Genomic DNA, 7,500 nt, shown 5'->3' on the forward strand with positions numbered 1-7,500 from the left:
TTTTGGATTTGAGTATTCGAATATTTGTAACTGATGCTTAATAGTCTTTCCATCCATCCTCCTCAAGGTTGTCCTGTTTAAAATCATAATCACGTTCTCTTTTGTTGTGAGAGGAGTAAAGTTTTTTTTTGTATTTTCTATATTTTCGACACTAAATTTGTTCTTATTTGCCTCCAGCGAAGGCCTAGGCTGTCTTCAAGAGAGCTGTTGAAGTAACTAGTGAGGTCAAGAAATACCTCATCTCTAGATAAAAGTTTTTTCGGTGAAAGTCGGTTTTGTTTTCAATGCTTTTGAGCTAGATATAGTTTTCAATGTCTTAAGAAATGAGAAATCTATTGTCAATCCAACCCCTGGCAGTTAACAAGCTAATTTATTTTTTCCATTTTTTGTGTGGTTCATGACGTCCCAAATCATTTTGATTCATTAATTTTTCATTTTGTTTAGTTAATGACGTTTTGAACTAATGGTTCACTATTTCCCCATTTTGTGTGGTTGATGATGTCCTAAATCATAGGTTTATTTATTTTCCCATTTTGTGTATTTAATGATGTTCTAAATTAATAGTTAATTTATCTCTCCATTTTGTGATGGTAATGACGCTCTAAATTATAAGTAACTTTTTTCATTTTGTGTAGTTAATAACGTTTTGAATAAATGGTTAATTATTTCCCCATTTTGTGTGGTTAATGATGTCCTAAATCATAGGTTTATTTATTTTCCCATTTTGTGTAGTTAATGATGTTCTAAATTAATAGTTAATTTATCTTTCCATTTTGTGATGTTAATGATGCTCTTAATTATAAGTAAATTTTCTCCTTTTTTGTAGTTGATGACATTCTGAATCATAAGCTAATTCATTAGTTGGATTTTATAAAGTCTCACCTTTGATATTGATTCAATTAGGGACTTGGTGTGTAGTCCTTTGTCAAGCAAAGAGTGGATTGATAAATGAATAGACATTATCTTCATTATCATTAAATTGAATTATTAATAATCAAAACAAACTTTAATTTTGATAAGTCTGATACTCCCTGAGAAGATCGTTGTCACAGTATATTTACTACATTGAACTTGATCAAGTATTATTATTGATATGATATTATATATTATTGATCCAATTCGCCCTTTGGGGAGAGAGCACTCAGGAAGGGCTACTAGTTTAACCTTCTGTTGTTCATACTAATATCATCTTATATGCTGCATGTATTAGATTTATTCTGCTTCCTGATCCTACGAAATTCATAGTTCTGACTGACCAATCCTTATTAATTCGAGCTACTAGTTTTATTACATAAAATTATTTAGTATTTATTACATAAACTTCTAGTTTAACCTACTGTGGTTTAAACTAATATCATATCATATCATATCATAATTGGATTTATTTTTCTTTCTAAATGTACCAAAATTCATAGTTCTGATTGACCAATCCTTATTTATTCGAGCTACTAGTTTTATTACATAAAATTTATTTAGTATTTATTACATAAACTTCTAGTTTAACCTACTGTGGTTTGAACTAATATCATATCATATCATAATATTAGATTTATTTTTCTTTCCAAACGTACCAAAATTCATAGTTCTTATTGACCAATATTGATTGATTTATTTGTGTCAGATTGAATTATTGAGCTGAAATTATTAGTCCTTGGCTTGAGTCCCTTACTTGAGTTCCATTGAATTATTAATTCTAATAGCTTCAACTTCAATTATTCATTTATATGATTAATTAAATTACGAATTTTGTCTTTGATCTTCCATTTTGATTTGCTTGAGTGAACTTCATTAATAACTGAAGTTTTGATCATAAAGCTAATTTTATTATTTATTTATATGATTGAATGAATTACGAATTTTGTCTTTGATTTTCCATTTTGATTTGTTTGAGTGAACTATTTTTCTTTCTAAACACACAAAATTCATAGTTCTTTTGACCAATATTTATTGATTCATTTGTGTCAGATTGAATTATTGAGCTGAAATAATTAGTCCTTGGTTTGATTGGTTACTTGTGTCCCATTAAATTATCAATTTCAATGGCTTCAACTTTGATCATTAATTTATATGATCAATTCAATTACGAATTTTGTCTTTAATCTTCCATTTTGTTTTGTTTGAGTGGACTTCACTAGTAACTGAAGTTTTGAATATAAAGTTAATTTTATTATTATAGACTTAATTTATTACTATTTTGAATTTATTCATTTCTTTAGTCTATTGAGTTCAGAGATTACCTATTGTTGTTGGAAAGCCACTCACCAACCATTTTACAATTTTCGAGACCGTTGATATGTCCTATACTGCATGGCCAATGCCCCGAGATTGATCTTAGTATTTTCTGTTTAGATTTGAGAATATTTTATTCTGAATTTATCGTGTTGCTACTTGTTCCTCTTTAAATTATGTGGAATAAAATCGTTGATACTATTTTGCCATAATATGTGTTTAGATTTGAGAATATTCTCTTATGTTGAGTTTGTAGTGTTGCCACTTGTTCCTCTTTGAATTTTGTGGAATGAATTTGTTGATACTGTTGTTGCCATATTTTGTGTTGAGATTTGGAATACTTTTATTTTCATTTTGTCGGGTTGTCACTTGTTCTTATTTGATTCTGTGGAATAAATCGGTGTTAAAATCTTCTTGTCGTCCTCACTGTATCCAACCAGCGCCCTGCACAGTCCAACCCCACCAGAAGAGAATAGAATTCTGGGAGTCATTGACCCCAGCGGATTACAGAAGTCTGTGAATGTAAATCTGTCTGATGCTGAGGATGCTGAGCTCCGAGTATAGTAGTACTGAAGGGAAGAGTGGATGTTTGCATCCTATCATCCTCAAAATTAGCTTCTAAACCTTGAAGATAGGATCGATGTGGCAGAAATTTGTAGCTCCCCAGGCCAAAATGCCATATCTTGCTATGGACTCAACTATTGCATAATAAACCTTTTTCATCATGTCTATTGATAGTAGCTGCCTGAGTTGGATGAATTTGTAAATTAATTCTCTAATTTTATCCATTTGATGTAAAATGTGTTTATCCCAGCGAAGTAATTCATCTATTATGATTCCTAAATATTCTATATTGTTTGTGCGCTCCATTAAAGGACAATTACAATACATACTATCCAATTTGCAATGATGTAGTTTGATTCCTCCTTCTGTTGAGCAGATCCCTTCTCCTTATAGCTGAGACCAGTCCTCTTGTGATCCATGGTTTGATAGGTTTCAGACGTTTACGTTGGTGGTAGTAGTTGGTATTATCTCCTATGTGTTTCTTGAGGATGGTGATGACATTTTTGTAGGAAATGTTGGTGTCTTGAACGTTGATGACGCCTTCCCAGTTCTCAGTAGAAAGTTGCTGTTTCAGTCTAATCAAATCTATGAATTTTCGTAGTTTATTGCTGTCGTTGCTGCTGACATCAGTAGAAGTACTTTCTTTCAATCCCAGGATTATGCTGAAGTGGTCTGTGATGCTGGATTCATAAATTATAGGTAATACTTGCTTTTTGAAATTGATCATAATATGGTCTATACAGGAAACTGTCTCCCCAGTAGTTCTTGTAGCTTATTTAATACAATGTTTAAGATTATATTCACAAAAAACTCAGATAATCCTATATTTGTTGATATGGGTGACAGAGCTGTGTGTTTATATTCATATCTCCAACACATATGACTTGATTACGTTGCAGGTTCTCCAGAACTTGTCTCATATCACATAAAAAACTGTTATGTCATGATGCGAGGAAGATCTGTAAATTGCACTGATGTTATAACAGTTGTTTCTTGTTTCCAACTTAAAATTCAGTACATTTGCCTGTCTAACTATTGATTCGGAACAAGATATATTGAAGCATTTATTGATGTAGATGACAATTCCATCATTTTGGAGTGGATTGTTTACTGAAGAAATTATATTGTAATCCTCCATGTGCTGTGGGATATTATCATTTTGTTATCCAGCATTCGGTAAGAACAATAACATTGAATTCTACAGACATATATTGCAGTTGTACCATCAAATGATTGAAGTTTTTTCTTATAGTTACTTCTTATATTGAGACAGAAAATCTTCAAGTTGCACTCTTCAAGCAATCTTACTTAGTTGTTTGCTTGATTAACAGATACATCATATATCTCCTCGAAAACCTCTAGTTCTACTCTCAATGTTAGAACATCATTGTTATTCACTGTTCACTGAAAATTTGTAGTTATTTATATGCCAGTTAAGAATATCCTCGTCCATGATATCTAGTATTTTCCTCGTTAATGGCATCATCAAATCGTCTTCCCCAATTGTTAAGTATCCACTCAGTGCAACGATCATATGTTGGATACTGTTGTGAATATTTAACGGCTTTATATTTTTCCTCACCAATACAACATCTTTGAATGTTAGACCCTGAACTTCATGTATTGTGAGTACCTTGAGTGAACCGACAGGAGCCTCATTATTCACTGCTTCCATCACAGTAGATGATATTTACGGATTTTGCATCGTTTTTTACAACTTTTCCCCCCCTCCCCCCACCAACACAACCATCCCATGTACCCACCACTGCCCCCGCTCCTGCCGCACCACCACTGCCCCCTCCCCTGCTCCTTAGAAGGAGAAGAACCTCTCTCTCTCACTCCCTCTCTCTCTATTTCAGAAGAAGAAGAAGAAGAAGAAGAAGAAGAAAGAGAGGTGGAAGAAGAAGAAGGGGAGGAGGAAGAAGAAGAAGAGAAGAAGAAGAAAAAGATGATGATAGCAATGATGCTCTCTCACACCCTCTCTCTCACACCCTCTCTCTCTCTCTCTTTCTCTCTATGTTATGCTCTATTTCATTTATAGATAGTCATGCCCAATCACATTTAGCCATGGCCAATTACATTTATGCACGGTCTATTTGATGATCATTTATAGCAGAGAGAGATGTGAGAGAGAGGCAATCTACTGCCAGATTTAAGTGAAACAAACTTCTGCCAGATTTGAGTGAAACGAACTTCTTACTGTCATAAATTCTAGATGTACTTGACAAGTAGGAGGAGATTTTACCATTCTTTCAAGAATACACATCCAGCAGTAACATTCAAATCCATCTCTTGCTTTTAAAACTCTTTATGTTGTGTGTATTCAGCACAGTTGAATATTCTTTTGGAAGAATAATAGTGAATTCAAAGTTGTCTTCTGAATCTATATTGATATAAATTAAACCATCCTCACCAAATCTTACATTCTCAACATAGAACCAATCAAACTGAAAAACATTATGTAATGCTTTAATGGGATATATCTCCAATGAAAGCTCATTGAAAATTGACATATCAAAGTATGTCATTTCTTTGTTGCAGTTTTTACTCATCTCACAGCACAATGTAGCAACATTTATAGATAAGGATATACTAATTATAATCATATACATGCTTCCTGTGAGACAACCTTGGACAATATCATTACGCACAAATTCTCCTTTCGGTTGAACATTAATACATTTTAAAATTTCAGTTCAGAGACCTTACAAGGACAAATGCGGCTCCGGTCCAATTCAATACTCGATCATTAGCACGTTTGCAATTTTACTTCACAGAGCTTATAAGGACGAATGCATCTCTGCTCTGATTCATCTCAAATTCGACCATTAGCACGTGTTGTGCACAATATTGTTTCACCTTGGAAAAAATGGTTGTGAAGTAGAGAACACTCTCTCACGTTGAAATAGAATCTAGCTATCTATTTCTCATGCAATTTCTCCCAAGCAATTTGCATAGTGAAATCGGTTAAATATGGATGTGATTCTAACTTGAGGGTTTTAGAACATTCACGTGGATACTAAGACCCATTTTATCAGTGATCAAATCACCTACTTGATCTTGTGTCAAATTATGCTGTTTTGCCTCAATTCAATCCATATGAACTAACTTTCACGTAGTTCCTAACTATTTGGTAGGCTATTCTATGTACAAATAAAGTGAGATAATCAATGAATGCAGGCAAACATTGCAATCTTATCACTTCATCATTCTCAGTATTTTTAATTCAAGATGCTATTTCCTCACGAATTGATTTGACTGTAGCTTGTAATTCATCTTTCTTAATAAATACTTGCATTTCACTACTCAGATCATTTTTCAATACATAAGTTTCAGCAAATGTAGATATCAATGTATTTAAATCATTTTTTAAAACAAATTGTTCAATCCCCTCCATAAGATTTGTCTTTATCGTATTAGTCATTGCGGATAATTAATCTTCAAGCTCTTGTTTTGCTATAACAATGTTATTCAATGCCTGCACAGTTTTATCCAAATATCCCTTATCAACCGATGATGAATGAGTTTCATTTACTCTAGTAAAAAGTTCTGTGCTAAGCTGTTTCAATCTGGTATTTAGATAATTTCTATCTAATACTTGCAAATTTTTTATCTTGTCTGAGATAACTTTCAATTTCTCACCCAAATAATTCTTGTCAACTTTATTATCATTGATCATATTCAAGTGCGATCTGAATATCTCTGTTGTTGATTTGAGATCATGTAGAGAATTCTCCAAATTGATAGATTTTTCTTCAACTCCCCTATGATATTGTCAGATAACTGTTGTAATGTACTGAAGATGTGTTCCTTTTCAATCTCATTCAATTCAATATTCTTAACTATATCAGATAATTGTGAATCTAAATATGAATGCAGAGATTCACTAACACCCAGTTGATTAATTGCCTGGATTAATCATCCAGGTTCAACAACACCCAGTCATACATTGCCCCTAGATGACTAACCATTTCACAGTAACATCGGCTGTATGGAAAAGTCAGAATAACCATTTGATCATTGTTGCAGAGGTAAATTGAAGCATGTGGGAAAATCAAAGTCATTGAATCAAGAAAGTTCTCCAAAGATTTGAATGGTTCACAATTTTCTTTTCTATACTCAAACAGTAACTCCACAGTCCACCTGGTGCTCATGGTAAAGATGCAGGAACATGAAGATTCAGAGTTGTCTGCTGGCCCCATTGCAAATGGGTGGTACTATTGATGAATGAATATCTGTTTCAATGTTACTGGTATCCAACACTGGAATTAATGTAGAAGATTGTGAAAGGTCTTGACAGTATAGTGTACAAACCTTGACTGAAGCATCTATGATAGTACTTAAGAATTCTAGTGATGGAAATGTTAAGTGAAGGCAGCTGTGTAGATTATATGTGCAGTGAACATGTTTGCACAAGTCCTCTTGTATCTCTGCTCCACTTGCTAGCTTCATGTACCACTCCTTAATATCCTTCTTCAAAGTTTCTCCAACCTTCCCAGTTGATAAAAGGCATTGTTGCATATGGAATATGTTTGATGTGTCCAGTCCATACTCCCTTGATTTAAGGAATTCTTCAGTCCTATACTTAGAGTCCAGCTCCAGTGCATTGATACTTAGTACCAGCATAAGACAGAGCACAGTTTGAATAGTGTTGTTACCATGAGTCATGATTATGGAATGATAACATTCACTCACTCCATTCTTTTT

The sequence above is a fragment of the Nilaparvata lugens genome, chromosome 9, assembly GCF_014356525.2.
Source record: "Nilaparvata lugens isolate BPH chromosome 9, ASM1435652v1, whole genome shotgun sequence".
NCBI classification, from domain to species: domain Eukaryota; kingdom Metazoa; phylum Arthropoda; class Insecta; order Hemiptera; family Delphacidae; genus Nilaparvata; species Nilaparvata lugens.